At 36.7% G+C, this 23,073-nt stretch overlaps 1 protein-coding gene across 8 annotated transcripts in view; it reads right to left on the bottom strand.

Moving 5' to 3' along the window:
* Positions 1 to 23,073, bottom strand: part of FAM178B (family with sequence similarity 178 member B) — a 211,584-nt gene that overhangs the window by 173,642 nt on the left and 14,869 nt on the right. The window contains exon 2 of one of the 8 annotated variants that reach the window (XM_056813062.1): positions 3,355 to 3,495. The exons of the other annotated variants lie outside the window; for them this stretch is intronic. The gene's annotated coding sequence lies outside the window, so the exon portion shown is untranslated. The remainder of the gene's footprint in view (positions 1 to 3,354; positions 3,496 to 23,073) is intronic. 8 annotated transcript variants of the gene reach the window in all.

The raw sequence follows: 23,073 nt of genomic DNA, 5'->3' as shown, positions 1-23,073 counted from the left end.
AATCATGCTTAAGCACAGATTTGGGATTCAGAAAAATAACCCTGAACCAAGATTGGAATTTATGACATGACTTTATAGAGAAAATTATACCTAAAAGTTGGAAAAATAATTTTAAAAATATATAACAAGTCTTTCCCCATTCCAATCCATTTTTCATTCAGTGACTAAAACGATTTTCCTAAAAGAAAGTCAATCATGTCATCCCCTTTATCCACTCAGTAAATTCTGGTGGCTTCCTATTACTTTCAGGACCAAATACAAAATACTATGGTTGGCATTTAAAGACCTTCATAATGTAGCCTCCTGCTATCTCTCTAGTCTTCTTAGACATTACTTCCCAACAAGTCCTCTTCCATCCAGTGACACTGGGCTCCCGACTGCTCCAAGAACAAGACATTCTGTCTCTCAGCTTTGGACATTTTCTCTAACCATTCCCCATGTCTAGGATGCTGCCCATCTACTCCAACTACTGACTTCTCCATTTTCTTTTAAATCTGAATTAAAATCCCACCACAAAAAGCCTTCCCTAATCCCTTTAATTCCACTGCTTTCCCTTATTTAAATAAAGGAATTATTTCCTATTTATCCTATATATAGCTTGCTTTATATATACTTATTTACATGCTGTCTCCCTCATTCTATTGTAAGCTCCTTGAGGGCAGTTGCTTTTATCTCTTTTTGTATCCCCAGCATTTAGAATGTTGTCTGGCATTTAGTTTATTGAATTGACAATCTTTGGCCATAAAGGTCACACAGGCCTATTCAGATTCATTATCTCAAATTTCCTTCAATTAAGACTGGACAAACTAAGTTAAACAAATTGGTAAATGAACCAAGTTACAGATTTAAACACTCTCTTTGCAAAATATTTACAAAACTGTGTGGTCAAGGAAATTTTTCCACAATTAAAATGGGGGGGGGGGGATGTTAAAATGCCAAATTCCCTTCTTCTCATTTGTTTTCTTATCTCAGGAATGTCAAAAGTTTTCTTTCCCCTAATACTATGTTCCATGAGTCAGGGTTTTTTGTTTTGTTTTTTAGCCAGGTAAAGCTAATAGTAACAGAAAAACAGATTCTTTTTTTTTCTTTTAAAATATATTTTATTTGATCATTTCCAAGCATTATTCATTAAAGACATAGATCATTTTCTTTTCCTCCCCTCCACCCCCCATTGCCGACGCATAAATCCACTGGGCATTACATGTTTTCTTGATTTGAACCCATTGCTTTGTTGATAATATTTGCATTAGAGTGTTCATTTAGAGTCTCTCCTCTGTCATGTCCCCTCAACCGCTGTAGTCAGGCAGTTGCTTTTCCTCGGTGTTTCCACTCCCATAGTTTATAGTTTATCCTTTGCTTGTGAATAGTGTTTTTTTCTCCTAGATCCCTGCAAATTGTTCAGGGACATTACACCGCCACTAATGGAGAAGTCCATTACGTTCGATTATACCACAGTGTATTAGTCTCTGTATACAATGTTCTCCTGGTTCTGCTCCTCTCACTCTGCATCACTTCCTGGAGGTTGTTCCAGTCTCCATGGAACTCCTCCACTTTATTATTCCTTTTAGCACAATAGTATTCCATCACCAACATATACCACAATTTGCTCAGCCATTCCCCAATTGATGGGCATCCCCTTGAGAAAAACAGATTCTTAAGGCAACTGGGTAGCACAGTGGATAGAACACCAGGACTCTAGTCAGGAGTACAGAGGTTCAAATCTAGTTGTGTGACCCTGGGCAAGTCATTTTACTGATTACCCCACCCTTGTCATTCTTCTAAGAATTGATGCAAAGAAAGAAGATAAAGAGTGTTTTAAAAAGGGAAAAGAAAACAAATTAGGTTTTAGTTAACCAAAATATTTCTGGAGGAATGGAATAGTAAAGCTGAATAAAAGGGAAATAGTTCCTATCACACCAGCCCTAAGTGACTCAATATGACTCAAAAATACATATTTTACTTAAAGTATTTTATAATTACTTTAAAATATCTAAGTATTTTTAACTTATTTTTACCTACTTAAAAAAAAAGACAACAGAAGGAATGTTACAAGGCAGCTGAGTTGCCCACTATTCAGGTCACATAAGACTGAAGGAAGAGCCATTGCCCAAGGCTTAAATCTATCTGCACACAAGTGTTGGAAAACCATTTGGCAGTTAAGACCAAAAGTAATTCATCTTTCTGCTCCCTTTCCCTTCTACCCCCAACCTTAAGTTTCCAGTTTCTTCAGCTTTCTTACCTCCTCCTTTTATCAAGATAGGAGAGAATCTAAATATCATTTACACTTAGACAAACTGTTTCACACCAATGTGCGAAATCACACTGAGTGTTAGTATTTTCACTTCTCTCTAATTGTGGAATGAAAAGTTCAGTGTACAATTAAAAGAATTTCTGGAAATAACAAGCAGGTGGGGGAAGATTTGAAGAGAATAAAGTAGAGCATAGGAGGAGGTGGAATCTCTTCCTTTGCTTCTGCTATGCCTTCAACTTTGGGTCTTAAAGATAAATATACTATAATCTTGGGACCAGAAAGAAGATAGAGTCTAAAGGGATGCTGAGAATGAACCTCTCTAAACTTTTTTTCCTTTAATTCCTTCTTTTGTCTCAAGATTCCCAGATAGCAGATATAAGAGCCCATTTTCATTGTGCCCTTTTACTTCCTGTAGGTTCTTAACCTTTAATTGTGTCATGTACTTCTCTGGCAATCTAAAATGGATACTGTCTCAATGTTATTTTTTAAAGTACATAATTCCAAAATACATAGGTTTACAAAAGAAATTTGTTATATTGAAATAGAATTACTGAAATGTAAAAAAAAAAATTAATGTGCCCAAGTTAAGAACCCCTAAGAAGAATTTAGCTTAGCTCATTTTATTAACGGTACTCATCCTGTATCCCAAAAAGATTTAAAAAAGTGGGGATGGATCTGTTTGTACAAAAATATTTATAGCTGTGCTGTTTGTGGTGGAAAAAAATGGAAAATGAGAGGATATCCATCGATTGGGGAATGGCTGAATATTGTGGTATAAGATGATGATGGAATACTATTGTGATGTGATATAAGGAATGATGAACTGGATGATTTCTTTAAGAACTGAAAAGACCTGCATAAACTGATATGGAGTGAAATAAGCAGAAACAAGAACATTGTATACAGTAACAAACATTGTGGGATATCCAAAAGCAAAAAGGCTCTTGGATTTAGGAGCAAGATAAAATCTCAGCTCAATCAAGAAGAGAATGACTATAGTTGAGAAATTTACTCTTGGCAATTTTTGAGAGTGCATACACTAGAAATCAAGGGGCATACACATTGGGGGACCTGGTTTCCATAGGCCATACTAGCTTACTCACTGTTTCTAACATTCTGTCTTCTGTATTCATGCCTTTGCACTGGTTGTCCACCATGCCTAGAACATCTCCTATTCCCTCCTCACTTCAATTCACCTCTTCCTCTTCCTGGCTTCCTTCAAGATGCTGCTCAAATGCCACCTTCTGCAGGAAGATAAGGGATCCTGGTTTCTCCAGCTGTCAGAGCCTTCCTCTCTTAAGTCACTTTATATCTACTCTGTATAGGTCTTATAAATACCTAATTATATCCATGTTGTCTCCTCCAGTATAATATGTACTCCATTAGAGCAGACACTGGTTTTGCCTTTCTTGGTATCTGCAGAATTTATTATTACCCAAACGTTGTAAGTGCTTAATAAGTTTCGAATCTACAGCATAGATTGCCCTTGGGCAGCTAGATAGCATAGTGGATAGAGCACCAGGTCTACCCTGGAGTCAGGGTGACCTCAATTCAAATCTGGCCTCAGACACTTATTAGCTTTTTAACCCTGGAAAATGTCACAATCCTTTTTGCCCCGCTTCTCTCCTGTGTCAAATGTGCTGGAGAAGGAAATGACCAACCACTGCAGTTATCTTTGCCAAAAATACCTCAAAAAGGGGTCAATGAAGAGTCTTACGTGACTGAACAATATCAATAAAGATTGCTCTGCCCAAGTGAGCATGACATACATCTGTAGAACAAGACTCTTGATTGTCTGAGAGATGTGTGATGCTATATATGTACATATGGGAGAGAAGTAGAGGAGAGACTAGGCTAGTGGCTAGGCATGAACTTTGAATGACAGATAGAATTTCTTGGAGCCACAGAACTGCAGAGAAACCAGGACTCTCCAACATATCCCTTGATTCCTAGTGCATGTTTACCCTCAGAAATTGCTAAGAGCAGACTTCTCAAGAAAGGTTATTCTTTCTGTGATAATTTATCTACATCTACTACATTAATTTCTATATAAGGGCTGTAAATTAGAATTACTTGTGTATTCTTTATCGGGGGTTCTGAGTTGAAGACTGCATTATTTTCTTTGTCTTTAGGCATCCCAATGAATGCCTCCCTTTTAATTAAAATTTGGCTAGTTGAAAAATGAGACAAAGATTATTTCTGCCTATGTAACCTTCATCACCTGGGTGTAGGGAGGGGTGGATAATTTGATGCAATACCTCCTAATTAGCTATTTATCAATTAGAGATGTCTTGGGATGTTCAAGAGAAGGGCTGAATGTGCTCCTAAAACTATTTATAAATCTGCCCAACAGAGTTTCAGGGTCTTTGGTCATTGGAGGCAAACTCTGACATATCACTTTATTGGTTATAATCCTAGCCTAATCAATAAATTGATATTCTTACCCAGAATCAGTCACTGAAAGTAATTTTAATTGTAACAGCTTGGTTGAGTTGAGATTTATCTTGCTCCTAAGTCAAAAAGCCCTTTTGCTCTTGTATATTCTATCATGCAGAGCAGTGGCTCTTAACCTAGGATCCACAAACTTTAAAAATATAATATCCTGGGGGAAGCTGGGTGGCTCAGTGGATTGAGAGCCAGGCCTAGAGATGGGAGGTCTTAAGTTCAAATCTGGCCTCAGACACTTCCTAGCTGTGTGACCCTGGGCAAGTCACTTAACCCCCATTACCTAGCTCTTACCACTCTTCTGCCTTGGAGCCAATATACAGTATTGACTCCAAGATGGAAGGTAAGGGTTTTAAAATGTGTGTGTGTGTGTGTGTGTGTGTGTGTGTGTGTATACATATATTACATTAATGCAATTCTTTTCTTTTATAATCTTTTGTGTTTTACTTATACATGCAAAAGCATTAACAGAAGAGGGTCCATATGCTTATCCAGATGGAGTCTATAACACCAAAGAATCCATGGTTTAAACTAATCTGTATAATGTCCCTGATTTCTGTTTTACTGTTTGCTTAGATAAAAAACGTTTGCTTACTATCTGTGAACAGATAATCTTTTTGTAACAAGTGTTTGTTGAAAGAAATCTAAACTGGTAGGAATTAAGTTATTACCTTCTCATTTTGGGGTGGGGCTACTTCCTACCCAGAAGGACTTGAGAGCATAACTTTCATCCTGAATGCTTAAGAAGTATATCATGCCTCTGCATTGCAAAGAGCTAAAATGGAAGAGACTGATATCATTCTACCCCAATACTTTGTATGGAAATAGAAGAATGGAGGAGTAAGCACCTGGCCATAGCCTTCTTTTACCCAAAGACAGAAATTTCAATCTCCTTTAGAGACAAGGGGTAGTACATAAATGGAGATTTTGAGCCTTTGGACTTCATCTTCCAGAAATCCCATAGTATTTCTCAAAATTCCCTTTTCCTGCATCCTCATGTTTTGTATTGTATTTAATTGGCTGTAACTCCTCCTGTTTCCTCTCTTTGACCTACAACAGGGCTGAGTTCAAGCAGTTCTTTTGCTTTAGTTATTATTGATAAAACTTTATAAAATATAATGCTTAGTTATTATTAATTTTTAAAACCCACATTTTGGAGACCACAGAGATTTAGAATTCTCAAATATTTTTAAGATGGGATATATTTTTTCAAACATGCACTCCTGCCTGCCCACCTGATTTTGCACCATTGTGACCACTGTGTTCCACCTGCTGCCACTGCTGTTGCTCCCAAATCAGTCTGAGCTGTACTGGCCCAGTCTCCATCCCTGAGATAGCTGGCAACCAGACCCACCTGCATTCTGAACCGCATGGTTTTTTCTCCCCCTGGAAGGGTGACATATTAAAAAAAAAATCTTTCCACCACAATCCCTTTCCTCACCCCACATGGTTTTGAGCCTGTGCTAGTTCTTTTTCCATTCTGTGTCTCTCAGAAAAAATGATATTGCAAAACATGCTTGAAACTCTGAAACAAGAGTTTGAGTTGGTAGAGCTAAAAAGTGCAGTTTGGAGCTGCTGAATTCTTTTCCTGGGAGTTTTTTTTTTCATTGGAGATTTCCCATTTTATTTCCTTCTGCTTACACTACAAACCAACCTGAAATATTTTGACAAAGTTCTAAAAGTCTTAACTGCTCTCAACATCTCATTTATTTTTTGGTGAGAAACCTTTGTATTCTACCTCTCCTTGGCTGACACAGTGTGTCACTGATTGTAAGCTATATATTTTTATTTTTAAAACCCTTTTTATTATTGTTTTTCCTTGCATGTGCAATATAGTATCTCAGTTTTATTTTTTCTCTTCTTTTTGTATCTGAAGCACATGTCAATAGTATTGAGATTTTTCTTTAACAATTTTGATTTTGCAGTAATATAAGTTTAAAATACATTTGTTTTAATATTAATGCATACCCAAAAAGCTTTAGACTATAAAAATGATGCCATTGATTGTTTAAAAAATTATGGAACTTTGCTTAATGATTCTGTCTGATTCCAGAAAAGGGAATATACAAAAGAGCCCCTATATAGTGCTAAAGAAGCACAGAGCACCTGCATAGTGCCTATGGAGCACAAGGTCAAAGAGACCAGATCCCAGTGGGATTGATGTAATTTTGAGCCAAGACAAGAGGACTTGAACTTGTTTGGGGTTCGAGTTAGTGGCTGTTTTGACATAAGTCAAAGTCTGGACTTCCGATGAGCCACATTTTATCAAGCACCTCCTTTTGCTGCCATCCTGGCTCCCATTTGCTGCTGAAATCTAGTGCCTTTTCTGTCTTTCATAGTGTAGCAAATTTTCTGTAGTCCTGGCTACTGATTGGGTTAAGTGCATAATTGCTTAAATCATTTTCATTGGGCCCTGATTCAAGAGCTTGTTATAGATTTGTTTTTCCTTTACTTAGATTTTCTAGACATAAGACTTTTACATTTTGTATTTTGTCCACAAGTTATTTTTCTCTTTTATTTGGATTTTTTTGATGTTTTTGATTTTCTTTTGCAAATTGATTCATATACCTCATAACTCAGCCATGCATCCCTGAGTGATCCCTGTGTTTGTTATTATTCACCTCAGGGGGTCAAATTATTGTTGCGAACTTTGATTTGAATTTGAGCAATTTTAGGACAAGAAACTTACTACTGTAAAGATTAAAATTTAGGGGAGACTGAGGCAGGTAGAAATTAGTTTCTCTCTGCAAGGAGTATTATATTTTTAGAGGTTTATTAAAGGTTAAAGATTAAAGAAAATACAGAATAATAAAAAACTGTGCCTAGGCCAGAGGCCTAGACAAGACCTCACCTACATTATGGAAAGAGCCACATCTGCTCCAAAACGGAAGTCAAAAAGAGAGACCCAAAAGCCTTTGCAATCAGCTTTAAATCCCTTCTCCATCTCAGCCCACCTCAGAATTCCGTGAGATTACAAAGCATTTTGGGGAAGTGGAGCAAGGGCTTGTGGGGATTGAAGTCCAGAGTTCGAGTCTATTTTTTACACTACCTCCCAGGATCCAGAAGACGCCATGAAGATGCCTGCAGAGATGATATGCTGCACCAGAAGATCCAGAGTGAAATTTGAGATGTGAATTGAACTATGGAGGATTGAAATACCTTTGTTTTGAAGGTATACTCTCATGCCAAAGGGGACTGCCCCTAAATTGGCTTTTTGTCAACCTAATAATAATTGGTTTTGTTCTCTTTTCCTTTTATCCACAAATTATTGCAATTTTTAAGTTGTTTATGTTTCCATTATCCTTTTGGGGAGACTGATCTCCCATCAGGATCACAGGGGGATATGTATAAATGGAGATTTTGAGCCTTTGGAGTTCATCTCTTAGAAGTCCCTTAGCATTCCCCAAAATTCCCTTTGCCTGTGTCCTCACATTTTGTATGATTGTATTTAAGTGGCTGTAACCCTTCCTCTTCCTCCCTTTGACCTGCAACCAGGCTGAGTTCAGGCAATTCTTTTGCTTTAGTTATTATTAATAAAACTTTATAAAATATAATACTTAGTTATTGATTATTAATTTTTAAAACCCACAGTAGAATGTTCTAGTTCTTATTTATCTAATATATCCCTACAACTCAGGCTATCCTGAGTCCCAGTGGCTTAAATTAAACTCTTTCACAGATAATAATTAACATGAGTTCAGGGAAGAGAACACTGTTAACATTTATAGCCCCTAGATGCAGATTATCTGGAGAAGTCACAGAATTCTGAAGAGCTGGCCTGCTACAGATTCCTGCTAGATAACATATCCTGTTGAATGAATAAATGTATCATAAAGTGCCTACCACCAGAGCACAGCAAACCCTTGATATTATCTATAACATATCATGGATATAGCTTCACATTATGCTAATTCCTATCAATGACTGTCTAAGAGTATTTACACTATTAAACTGAATACAAATACCTTTGTACTTGTAGGGAAACAGTATTTCAATTAACTCCAAAAGATCTTTTTCTTGCCCTCAAATCTTCAATCTCTAACTGCCCATTGGACATCTGAAACTGGATAACTTGCAGACATCTTAATTCAACATGTCCAGCTTCATTATCTTTCCACTGCAACCCCTCCCTTTTTCTCAATTTCCCTATTACTAGTTTTAAAAATTATTTTTTAATTAAATTTTTTTTTCAGTTACAAGGAGAGACAATTTTTGGCAATTTTTTCCTGATATTTTATGATTCAGATTTTCTCCCACTCTCCCTCCTCCTCCCTGAGGGAATAAATAGTTTGATTTAAATTCTATCAGGGCTTTATATGCAATACATTGCAATACATGCAATATAAATTTCCATATTCCTCATGTTGTGACTGAAGACACATACCATATTTACAATAAAAAATTCCAGAAGAAAATAAAATGAAGTATGGTGTACTTTGATTTAAAATATGATTCCAACAGTTTTCTTTTTTGGCTGTAGATAACTTTTTTTTTTAAATCATGAGTCCCTTGTAGTTATCTTGGAACCTTGTTTAGCTGATAATAGTTTAGTCCTTCACATTTAATCATTGTACAATATTTCTCTTACTATACATACTGTTCTCTTGGTTCTGCTCACTTCACTTTGCATCAGTTCATATAAGTCCTTTCAGGTTTTTCTAAACTCATCCTGTTCATCATTTCTTGTGGTAAATAGCTTTTTAAATTATATACCACATACCATAATATAATGTGCTAACCAGCAGCTGTTATAACAAAAGGAAAGATTAGCTAATTATACCTTGAAGGAAGAGCTGAAGCCAAGGGAATGGATAAGAATAGAGCCAGACACCTATGCAGTTCAAACAAAAGAGCGGGCCACACAGAGAGCCCCAGCTATCTTTGCAGGGACACAAGGCAGATAGATAACCTTAATCAACTTGATCAACTGAGAGAATAGATAGCTCTGATAGCTTAGAACTTGTGCTCTAAGTGCAGATCACACTGCCTTGAGGTTAGGAGAGTAAGAAGGTAAGGTCTTTACAAAGAACAAGGAAGTTCCATAAGATAAGTGGTTCCTGACTTGAAGCCAAGTTCCAGGTAGGAGAGAGAAAAGTAAAAAGAGGTAAAGAGGAGGGTTCTCTGTGGGCTGCTAGTATTTATTAACATAATGATGTAAAAGGTACTGTAATACATATTCATGAAGACACAGTGGATTGCTATTGGTTCAAGTGTAAATTACAACAACTTTGAGGCGTGGATTACCTCAGCCAGGTGAGCACAAAGAAATCTGTATTCATGCCACAATGTTAAGAATGCTGGGATCAAAGGTCAATGCCTTTACTGCCATGCACAGGACTGACCATGCTTTCCCACAGATCAAACATTTACCTTATACATACACATGGGTGGACTGTTACACATAATACCACAGCTTGTTCAACCATTCCCCAATTGATCAATATTTTCTCCAATTCCAATTCTTTGCCACTATAGAAAAAACTGCTAAAAATATTTTTGTTCAAGTAGATCTTTTTCCCTTATCTCTGATCTCTTTGGTATATAGACCCATTAATATTACTGGGTCAAAGGGTATGCATAGTTTTATGGCCCTTTGGACACGGTTCCAGATTGCTCTCCAGAATGATCGTATCAGTTCACAGTGCATTATTATCCTTATTTTCCCAAATCCCCACCAACATTTATTGTTTTCTTTTTTTGGTCATATTAGCCACTCTTGACAAGTATGAAATGGTATCTCAAGAGTTGTTTTAATGTGCATTTCTTTAATCAATAGTGATTTGGGGCATTTCCTCACATAACTATAAATGGTTTAATTTCTTCATCTGAGAACTGCCTATTCATATCCTTTGACCATTTGTCAATTAGGAAATGCTTTGTATTCTTATAAATTTGGCTCAATTCTTTATATATTTGAGAAATGAAGCCTTTTTCAGAGACACTTGTTATAAAAAAAATTCCCAATGATGTTATTTCCCCTCTTAAATCTTGATTGCATTGGTTTTGCTTATATAAAACTTTTTAATTTAATGTAATCAAAATTATCCATTTCATTTTTCATAATGTTCTCTGCCTTGTTTTGTCAGAAACCCTTCCCTCATCCATAAGTCTGACAAATAAACTTTTCCACGTTCTCCTAATTTGTTTATTGTATTCCCCTTTACTTCTAGATCAAATATCCATTTTTACTTTATCTTGGTGTATGGTATGAGATGTTAGTCTATGCCTAGTTTTTGCCATAGTTTCCAGTTTTCCCAGCAGTTTTTGCCAATTAATGAGTTCTTCCCCCTATTTTAGATATCCCTATTGCCATTTAGGGTACAACCATTCTCAGTCATCAAGAGTCAAAATTTAGATGTCATATCTAACTCCTCTCTTCTAAACCCACATCTGTTATAAAGTCCTGTTGCTTCTACTTTCACAATATCCCATCTTGTTTATTCCCTCTTTTCAACTCTGACACTGCCACCACTATAGAGTAAATCCTAATCACCAATAAAATTGCTTATTGGTTGGTCTCTCTGTTTCAAGTCTCTCTCCCTACTCTAGTCCATTTTCCACTTGGTTGTCAAATTGATCTTCAGTAAGCACAGAAGATAAGATCAAATTTAGGATAAGCTATTGGTTAAAGACTGTAATTGTTCTGATTTTGTAATAAAATTTTATAATAGGAAGGCAATCATGTTAATCATTCAGATATAAGAATATATGTATTTTGTGTATGCATATTATATATATATATATATATATATATATATATATATATATATATATATATAAAATGGATAGCTATCTGTCAAAATCCTTCTCTGTCTAAATCCTCCTCTTCTGTCCTTCAAATTCATTTGTTACAGGCCAATCGAAAACTAGCCAAGAGGATGGTGATTTCCTGCCTCACGGAGACTCTAGATCCTCTTTCCAAAGAGGTTGTCAAAACCCAGTTTCTAAATAGGGTAACTGCATGATAAACATTGGTTCTAATCCAATCAAAGGCTAGAATTGTCAGTAGTCCCACTTTAAACACATTTTGATCTGTCCCCTTTATGTCCAAGAATGAAAAATGACAAATGACTTATTCTGGAATTCCCCCTTGTACACCCACTCCTCCCTTTTAAAAAAAAAATCCTTCCTCCCTGGTTCAAAGTGTTTTTGATCAGCATTTTAGATCCAAGTGGGAGCGTCTGTAGACTTTCTGACTTAGTATGACCTGCATATGCCGCATATTAAAGCCAATATACTTAGAAGTTATGCTCTCCCATAATTTTCCCAGATCTAATCATGTCCCACACATACATCAAACCAAATAAACTCCAGCAATTCCCTATTCCCTCCAAGATCAAATGTAAGATCCTTCTTTGACTTCTAAAGACCTTCATAACAGTTCCTTTGTACCTTTCCAGGTTTTTCATATTCTACTCCTTTCCATTACTCTTGGATCCTGTGATAATGGGCTCTTGGCTATCCTTTACATACAACACTTCATCTCTTGACCAAGCATTTTCCCTGACTGTTCCCCATACCTAGAACAATCTCTCTCCTCTTCTCCTCTTCCTGGCTTTCCTGGATTCTTCAAGTCTCATTTTAAGACTCATCTTCTGGCAAAGAATTAGAAATTGAGGGGGTGTCCCTTGATTGGGGAATGGCTGAACAAATTGTGGTATATGTTGGTGATGGAATACTATTGTGCTATAAGAAATGATAAGCAGGATGATTTCAGAAAAAGATGGAAAGATCTACATGAACTGTGAAAAGTAAAATAAGTAGAACCAGGAGAACACTGTACACAGTAACAGCAATATTATAGGATGGTCAACTGTGAAAACATGGATACTTTCAGCAATGTAATGATCTAGGACAATCCTGAAAGACTTATGATGGGGAATGCTATCCACCTCCAGAGAAGAACTGTTGAAGTCAGATAAAAGCAGATCAAACCTTTGACATCAGCATATTTATGGTTTTATTTGGGGGGTTTAGTTATATATGAGTGTTTTCTTACAACAATGACCAATATGGAAGTGTCTTTTGCAGGAAAATTAAAAAAAAATTTTTTTAAGTCTCACCTTCTGTAAGAAGCCTTTCCCAAGTCTCCTCAATTTTAATGCTTTCCCTCTGAGATTACCCCAAATCTGTCCTTATATATCTTGTTGGTTCATTGTTATTTTCTTGTTGTCTCACCCATGGAACTGTGTGCTCCTTTAGAACAGGGATTATTTTTTGCCCTTCTTTGGTTATCCCTAGCACTTATCACAGTACCTTAGCACATAGGAGGCAGCACTGAATAAGCACATGTTGATCCAGGGTCATAAAAGGAAAGGACTTGTCTAGGTAATATCTAAAATCAATTTTAGTTCTAAGTTTAGGATCCAATGATCAATCTTCTACTAAAATTATACTCTCAAAAATCAGTAATAACTTCTCAAATATAATATTCAATGGTCTTTTCTCAGATCTCAATCTATTTGACATCTTTGTGAAACACTATTGACTACCCTCCATCTTCTTGAATCTATAGCACCCAAGTTTTCTTCTTATTTCTGACTGCTAATCCTGACTCTTCTTCCTTATATGTTCCCTAACAAGGTTCATCTTAACTCTCATTGAACTCTCCTTTAGAGAATTTCTCTATTCACACAGCTTCAAAAATCATCTATGTGTAAATGACTCCAATATTTTTACCTCCAACCTTGAGCCTTCTCCCAAGTTCCAGTTTTACGATATATCTTCATCTTCCTATTACTTATTTTACTTGTATATCTTCCCACCACCTCAAACCCATCATTGCCTAAAACCAAACTTAAAAGTCTACACACCCTCTAAAACAGGCTTCTGTACTTCATGTCCCTATTTCTATCAAAAATTCAATAACCCAGTCTCAAAACCTTGGGATCATATTTGTTTCCTCTCTCTCCTGTAGGTCTTGTTCATTATTTTATTTTATTTTTTTAACCATTACCTTCTGCCTTAGAATCAATACTAAGTATCATTCCAAGGCAGAAGAGTCGTAAGGGCTAGGCAAAGGGTGTTAAATGTCTTGCCAGGGGATACACAGCAAGGAAGTATTTGAGGCTAGATTTGAACCCAAGATCTCCCAACTCCAGGACTGGCTCTCTATCCACTAAGTTACCCAGTTGTCTCTATTCGTTATTTTTTAAAGATGTCTATCCCTCCTTCCCATTCTTATTACTAATGCTGACTCTGGTTCTCAACAGTTTACCTGAATTCTTGCCATATCTTTCTACCTGTTTCTGTCTTTAGTCCTTCTTTCCCTCAATACATACACCATAATTGTATTAATCTTAAACACTGCTTTCATCATTTCACTCTTTCATTCTGAAGCATTCAATGGCTTCCAGTAGGTTGCAGGATAATAATTTGATTCTGACCAATCTTTTTAGACTTCTCTCCCATTACTCTCCAAAGTGAAATCTTAACATAGTCAAGATGACTGCATGAACATGTCATAGATATCATCCCAGAACTCTAATTTCCTCCTCTCTTACTATGATAGTAAGTTTTGCATGATAATACATATATGGCCCAGATCAAATTGTTTACCATCTTCAAGTTGGGGGAAGAAAGGAAGGAAAGGAAATAGTTTAGATTTTATAATTTTGGAAAACCTATGTTGAAAATTATTATATGTAATGGAGAAAATAAAATTCTTTAAATTTAAAAATGGAATCTAATTCTCTTATTTATCACTGTTCTATTCTTTCTCAAAGGAATGTTATCCTTTTTTTTTTAACCCTTACCTTCAGACTTAGAATTAATATTGTTAATGGTTAATTTTGGTAGGAATTTGACAAAAGTGAGGAGAACAGTTTGATAAAAACACTAAGTTTAATTTAGAAGTTCAGATAGAAAATAGAAAGGAGGAAAGTGAGATTATTACTCTAATACCTATGCCTATACCTAAAATCCTAATCCTACCTAAAATTTCTAAAAAACCCTATTCTGTCTTCGAGGACAGGTTCTTCTGCCTGGCATACCAGGCCTAATTTATCTATACTACTCCTACCTACAAATATATTCACTACCTATCTACCTAAGCTAATCAATAAACATTAATCACCTACAACCTCCTTAAATCTGTTTCTCTATCCCAGCTGTTAGTAGTCAAAATGCCAGTCCCTCTTCACTGAGAGAGACTGAGATGAACCTCCTGCTCTCTAGGAATCCAGAGACAAAAGTTCCCTCAACTCTCAATGATCCTCCTTATATATCTTCCTCATCTCCTAGGTAATGGAATCTTCAGCTTCAGCTAACTCTTATTTAGAAATCTGCTGCTCTTAAAGAGACAAAGGGAGAGATAAAGAAACTCCCTTTAACAATACTATGTATTGAAGAACAATAAGGACTAGGCAATGGGGTTAAGGGACTTGCTGAGAGTCACACAGCCAGGAAGTGTTTAAGGTCAAATTTGAACCCAGGATCTCCCCTCTAGGCCTGGCTCTCAGTCCAGTGAGATAACTAGCTGCTTCAGGAATCCTCTTACCTTTGAGGAATGTGGGTAGATACCAGGGAGTCTGGTCTAGTATATTGTGTCTGGTATGTTATTCAAAAAAAGGCTGCTTCACTATCTTTAACCTTGCAGGAGGACTCACAGGAGGGAAGGAGGGGGTTGTTGTTAATCTCTCAGTTCTAATTTTCAACCAATCACATTATCTTGCAAGAACTAGTTCTGTAACCAATCATCTGAGCTTTCCCCCTCACTCAGAGTCTCAGCTTGCTCAGGAAGCTGAGATCTTATTTATTGGTAAATTCTTGCTTTACTAATAAATTGATTATGCTTAGAAATGTGTACCTCAGTTTACCTTACTCCAACTGTCATAATAACCAATGGCATCTATCACTTGGCATATGAAATATGTCCCCTCACAAGCATCACAGGACCATCTTACCAGCAGCATTCTAATTTACAATTCTCAGTCCCAAGCAAAAGTTTCAGGAAGTGGTTATTACAGATGCGCTCAAATCAGTGAAGACAGTATTGTAACTGACTTTGAATCAGAAGACTACCCCTGCATTTGAGTCCCAATTCTGTCATTTATTTTTATTAGCTACATGGCCTTAAGGGCATCACTTAATCTCTAAATTTTCAAGCTTTAAAATGAGAAAGCTGGCTGATGGTCTTTAAGTTTCTTTTCACTTCTACACTTGGGTGATTCTAGGTCTGGGATTACATTATTGTGCAGCCCTGAAGTCTTTACCCTTCCCTACACTACTTTGAGCCTTCTGCATGGGAGGGGGTCGGGGGGAGGGAGGGTGGTAGTAAAGTATGTTTAATCACCTGAGAATATAAATGTGGCTTTTTAAGTGAAATAATATGGCCCTAAATTGAAGATAAATTAAGAGAGGTTATAAAATCACTCATTTGATCATCTTTGCTTAATGGAAATTCTTGTATTTTTGCTTTATATTGTTATTTAACTCTTTGATTATCTTGTCTTTTTTTTTTCAGCCCTTACCTTCTGAACCAGGAACAATTCTAAGACAGAAAGGCAAGGACTAGGCAAATGGAGTTAAGTGACTTGCCCACAGTCACACAACTAGGAAGCATCTAAAGCCAGATTTGGATTCAGGTCTCCCCAAATCCAGGCATAGGGCTCTACCCACTGAGCCACCTCTTGCCCTTCTTATTTCTAATTAGGCCTCAAATTCCTTTGTATCACCCTCAGAGTTACCTTGCCCATTGTAGATATTTATTGTATATTCATTGAAGGGATAAGAAAAAGACAGTAATTATTAAGTTCTCAAAGGTTGGTTCTTGATCTCATTCTGTTATTGTTTCACTATTTTTCAGTCATGTCTGATTCATTGTAACCCCTTTGGGAGTTTTTCTTGGCAAAGATACTACAATAGTTTGTCATCTCCTTCCCCAGCTCATTTTTACAAATGAGAAAACTGAGGTAAACTGGATTAAGTGACTTGCCCCAGGGTCACACAGCTAATAAGCTTCTGAGGTTGGATTTGAACTTGGATCTTCTTGATTCTAGACCTGGCACTCTAGTCACTATGCCACCTAGCTGCCCCAGTTTCACTCTATACTCTCCCATAATATTCATGCAAACTGTCCACCACACCTAGAACACATTCCCTCTATAACTCTACTTATTGAAATCTTGCTCTTTCTTCAAATCTAATTTTAGGTGCTAATTCTTCCATGAAGTCTTCCCCAGATTCTCAACTGAATGCTCTCTCTGCTTCCTCAAATTTTATCAAAACGGTTTTTCTGAATTTCTCCTTTGACCTTACCCTTTGTATTTTATGTACATGCCATAGTCCTATTATTCAACTGCAAGCTCCTCCAAGAATGGGACTTGGAAAGTGTTTATTGATAGTTCCATTCACATAGTAACCACTTAGGAAATGTTTATCTAATCAAATTGCCTCACTTCACCACTCTGGGGGGAAAGGCTAGTTGAGGATGGAGTTTTAAAATAATTTATTTTAAAGGTCTCATAACTGAACTGTTAAGTAAAAGACCTGATTCAGTCAGTCAAAGCATTTACTAAGCCTAGACTATGTGACAAGCACTCTGCTAAGCATGGAGGATAAAAAGAAAGGGAAAAAACTTAGTCTTAACAATTTTCTTTCTTTCCTGCCTCACTCTTGTCAGTAAAGACTTCATGTTTCTAGGTCACATCAACGTTTCTATTGTTGACAAATTTGAAATTCAGTCTCAATAAGTTATTTGGGATTCTACCTCAATGTTCCAGGTATTAACCCTTTGGGAAGAATTTCTTTTGTCAAATTTGAAGTAAAGGGGATAGCTCTTAAGCCCTCTTGTCTTTGAAATCAACAGGAACTCCCAGTGCTGACATTTTTCTAGACTATTTTCTCTCTCTCTTTTTCTACATTATACCCTATCTTATATGATATTTACCTGTACACATGTTAGATTCTTCCTATTGAAAGGTAAACTCTGTAAGGGTGGGGATGGCTTTGTTTTTTAATAATAATGTCAGGAAGCTGCAGATAGAGCGCCAAGCCTGAAGTTGGCAGAATCTAGCTTCATTTCTGACTTCAGACACTTTCTAACTATGTGACCCTAAGCAAGTCACTTAACCTCAATTGTTTAGCCCTTATTGATCTTCTACTGTGGAACCAATACTTAATATTGATTCTAAGACAAAAGATAAAGACTTTTTAAAAAATGAACAAGGGGCAGTTAGGTGGCTCAGAGGACAGAAGGCCAGGCCTAGAATAGGGAGGACATGGGTTCAAATTTGGCCTCAGACAAGTCCTAGCTGTGTGACCCTGGACAAGTCATTTAACTCCCATTGCCTAGCCTTCACTGCTCTTCTGCCATAGAATACATAGTATTATAAGGGTTGAAAAAAAAAGTGAATAGATGCACAGAAAAGTTCTACTGAGGACTCTAAAATGGAAACAAAACAGCCAATAAATTTTTCTAAGGGGCCCAATGAAGGATCTATTGGTCCCCAGAAACTTGACATTTCTGAGCATAAAATAATCAATATATGACTATCAAATAAGATGTAATATTTTGAAAATCTTAAAATATTGTGTTTACTACTATTATGTAATATTGCATAAGAACTTCCTTCAAGTGAACATTTTTATCTAATTGTCATTGCAATACAAAATTATCCTCCAGTAACACATGCCACATTTTTTTTTAATTCTGTGGTTAAAGATACAAACAGGCGGTCAAATAGCCTGTTAAAAAGTTTTTTTTATTTCCTTAGGAATAAAAAATAACAATTTTCCAAGATGCAGTGAAGTTAATAAAAGACTATTGGGGAAGAAAAGATTTGAACTCTAAATCTAATAGTATCATTGCTTTGTCCTGCAAGTTACAAAAGTCAGTTAACTTTCCTGAGCCTTAGTTTTCCTGCTTCAAATGCTCAAATATATCTGTGAACTCCTAAGTTCAGGAATTCCCTCCAGTGATGCATATCACAACCCATTTAGGCCTATGCATCCTATAGAAATCACATTCAGTCTGCCTTCCTAATGTGTTGTTCCTATAAATATGGAATATGAGAAATGGTGTGGTATAGGGAAAAGAACTTAACTAATAATAAGAAATAGATTTGATTTCCTGGGCATCTGTCAAATTAGAGGACTGAATGAGACCAGAAGTTCTTTGCCTAGGGTCAATGAAGTTGTTGGAGTTTTTAAATATATATATTTTGATAGTTGTATTTAAATATACTTGGTTTGTAATCCTTTGTGGGGTTTTGTTTGGTAAACCTATGCATTTATTTTATGCATTTAAGAACATTATTCTAAGATCAAAGTTGTTTTCATTGCTATAGCAACATTGATAGATCATTACTTTTCTGTTGGTCCCATTTATGTATGATTCTTATTTATATCTTTCTGCAAATTCTGCATAAAGGATCCATACAAGTTATTATAATGACCTTAATTTTACTAATATATTTTAATAATTTATTTTTTCCAATTACACATAAAAATAATTAATATTCATTTTTTAAAATGTTGAGTTCCAAATTATCTCCCTCTCTTCCCTCTTCCTCTTGAGAAGGCAAACAATTCAATAAAGGTTATAAAAATGTATTACTAATATATTTTTAAAGATTCTTTGAAACTAATAGTCCATTCATTTTACCTATTATTTTGTAATATGTATATAATAACCTATGACAGTATTTTTTATCATATAGACTATTAACACTCTCTAGCTTAAAATTAAGATATAAACACTAGCATGTCATGTATTTTGAAAAATAAAATTATTTCCATCCACATAATAAATGAAGACATTCTACAATCCCTGAAATTTGTCTTATATCAAACTGTCAGTATGAGAATGGGGGAGGGAAGAATAAGACACCCATGAGAATAAAGATGAAGCTAATTTATAGGATTATTTTCCAGAGACAATTTATAGAATTTTGATAAAGTTATTGCTATGTGTAACAGCAACCACACAAGATTAATAACATTTATTACCTACCACTAGTGCAAAGTACCAAGAAGGGCTCAGACAGAAATCTCAGGAGCTTACATTTTAGGAATACAAGACAACTAACACAAAAGCAATAATACACTATAACAGGAAGCTGTATTTCAATGAAAAAAGTGTTAGATATGGAATCAGATAATTGGGGTCAAATCCTAACTCTGCCACTTGCTATCTGTGTAATCTCAAACAAGTTATTTCACCTCTGTGGGCTTCAGTCCCTCATTTGAAAATACCAAAAACAAAAACAAAAAAATGAAGGACCTGAAATAGGTGACCTCTAAATCTGAGGTCTATTCCATTCCTAAATCTATGATCCTCTCTGTAATAGGAATGACCTCTAATGGCCCAGGCCTTAGAACCTAGGCCAGTGATGATGAACCTATGAAATGGGTGCCAAAGATGGCACACAGAGTGCTCTCTGTGGGCACATGTTTGCCGCCCCCCCCCCCAATTTGTTACTAGGAGGGCAGAGGGACTCTGGTGGAGTTGCTCCTCTCCCCCTCTCTATATTTACTGAGGACATCCCTTATTTCACACACCCCTCTGCCTAGCAGCACAATGGGAGTGCTTTTTCCTTTCCCTTGGGTGGGGTAAGGGGAGGGGAGTGGGGCACATGGTCTGGGAGGGGGCAGGTATAGCACTTAGTCTGGGGGGGTTGGGTGGGAGCAGGGCTAGATACTCTGTTTCTAAAAGGTTCACCTTCCTTGGCATAGGCAATATTCATAGGACCAACCCACTTGGAAGCTTGATGAATTTGCTTTTATACATAAAAAATGGTAGGATTTGATCCTGGTCTTCAAAGCAAGCACCAATATCCTCTAATATTTCCTGTCAAATTACTGCAAGATGACAAAAAGCCTTTAATTGTCTACCAAGCAGGAACAGAGTGGGCATACAAAGGTCTAGAAAGAGCAATCTCTCTCTCCCTCTCTTTTCTAAAAGATTAAAAGTGAAAAGGAAGAATTGTTGTGGGCCTGGTGGTTAGGGAAAGGGGCAGATTGGGCCTTAACTCCCACCTAGCTGTCATAGCTTCAGACTCCTGGCACCTGTTTTATCTCTTGCATTTTTCCTAGGAGGGTAGTGGATAGAGCACTAGGCCTGAAGTCAGTAACACTCATCTTCCTGAGTTCAAATCTGAGCTCAAACACATACTAGCTTCCTGGACAAGTTACTTAACCCTGTTTACCTCAGTTTCTGTATCTGTAAAATCAGCTGGAGAAGGAAATGACAAACCATTCCAGTATCTTTGCCAAGTGCCAGACATAATTAAAAAGTAGCTGAACACACGCATAGACTTCAGTGAATGAATATCCAGATAGACAAGTCCACTTTACAACCTTGTGAGCTTTGACATCACACAGTAGCCATAGCAGCTGAGTTGGATGAAGACTGTGGTGAAGAGACCTCAATGCAGCTAAACAACTTGTTTGACCCCAAAAGGAGCCAGTCCAACCTAGCAAGGGAATCATCAACTATACCACACCCAAGTTGTGGAAATTCTTTCTAGAGAAAAAAAAAAAAGACTCTTAGAATAAGAAGCATTCCCCAGATTAGGCAGGAGGAAGTGTTATGTTTCATAACATTAACTTTAAATTTGACTACACTCTCTCTCCCAAGACTAAATGGGTACATAGAGAAAATCTCCAGCTTTCGGGGGGAGGTGCAAGGGAGTATTTTTGCACTATGATTTTTTTTTTACCTTCTCAGTACATATCCCTTTCTAAAAACTAATTCATATTAATCCTGTAAGTAATATTAGGGAGTTATCACCTGGTTAAGGGCTATTGGGGAATACATCAGATGCAGGCTTGTACGTTTAGTTTTAGATACCTTTATCCTCTCAGATTTATCCTTAGAAATCTGAGAGGAGAAGTAGTCCACCAGTCCTTGAGAACTAACATGCCTGTGCAAGTTGGGGAATGGGAGAATGAGCATGTAGCCTGTGCTACACTTTAACTTAAAAAATATTCAAGTATTCAAATGGAGCTATGATCTCTTCAAATTAGGGATTCTCTCTAAGATGCAGCCTGCAACCCAATTATATCTATGCAGCATCTTCTGTGACCCTTATCCACATTCTCCCAAAAGTTCACCACTTGGCATTGACATAAAGGGTTTTCTTTCAACATCCCAAGGGTACCAGTAGAAGACTCAGCCAGTCTAACTGACATGCTTTTGCCATGTGACTACCCAGTCTTCTCTTCCTTTTATGTAATTCCTTGATGACATGTTTTACTCCACTTCTTTGGATGTCCTCATTAGTTATATGTGGCAGCCTGCCCACACCTATCATCCTCTTATCACTGTCTTGAGTGTGCTTTCATCTTCACTTCTCTAGCAATGGCACTCCAAGACTCACTCACATACAGCAACACTGGTAAAATATTTGTATTAAAAAGAGGAAGCTTTGATTTCATGGGAAGCTTACAGTCAAGTATAAGAGCTCTGCAATTTCCCAAAAGTAATCCAACTTGTTTTCTTTTTCAAATCTGGGCCTGGATCCATTTAGTACTGTATCTCTAAGATACATTGACTAATGTATCAGTTCTAGCCATTGAAGATGGACAGACCAAATTCCTTTGAATGATTAGAGATTCCTTTTTTTTTTTAACCCTTACCTTCTGTTTTAGAATAAATACTGTGTATTGGTCTCAGGGCAGAAGAGTGGTAAAGGCTAGGCAATGAGGGTTAAGTAACTTGCCCTGGGCCACACAGCTAGGAAGTATCTGAGGGCACATTTGAATTCAAGATCTCCTGTCTCTAGCCTTGGCTCTCAATCCACTGAGCCATCTACATGCCACCCCCACCCCAGGTTTGGCAGTTATTGATGTCTAATCAGTTTTTTTCTTTTTCTTTTTTTTTTAGTATTAATAAAGTTTGAGATTATCTCTATGCTTTTGGTATATGAATGTCCTCATCCCCTGCTACCCTCACAATTTTATGGTCTCTATCACAGATATAGTCAGTCCAATCCAGCTGCTTTTCCTGCCTTTGTTCTCTTTAGTGACATTTCTACTTCCCCTTAAGTATCCACAGAGCTGTGTGATGGTTCCACTATTGTTGATTAAGAAAGGTTTGTTGAAATGTTCTTTGCAAATCATTTCCTTTTGTCTTCTTTTCTAATCCTCTTTCTGTTTTCATCTTTGAATGCCCTTGGGAAGACACTGCTTAGTTGAATAACTTGTCAGGCTTTCTTTAGGTTGATTTTACCTTGCCCTGCCTCTCTCTACTTTGTGAGATAATATTGCTCATAACTGTCCATCAATCTTCTTTATAAGGTTTAAAAAAGAAGTTTATATTCTATTCTGGTATTGCCTTTAAAAGTTTCATCTCCCCCCCCAAAAAAATTTGGCAAATAAATCAAATGTTTTCTAAGGTATTTGGTGCTTTTGATTTCCTTATAGTAGCAGAAGTT

The sequence above is a fragment of the Monodelphis domestica genome, chromosome 1 (assembly GCF_027887165.1).
Source record: "Monodelphis domestica isolate mMonDom1 chromosome 1, mMonDom1.pri, whole genome shotgun sequence".
Lineage (NCBI taxonomy): Eukaryota > Metazoa > Chordata > Mammalia > Didelphimorphia > Didelphidae > Monodelphis > Monodelphis domestica.
Note: the sequence above shows the minus strand (reverse complement) of the source record. Positions and strands in the feature narration are given on the sequence as shown.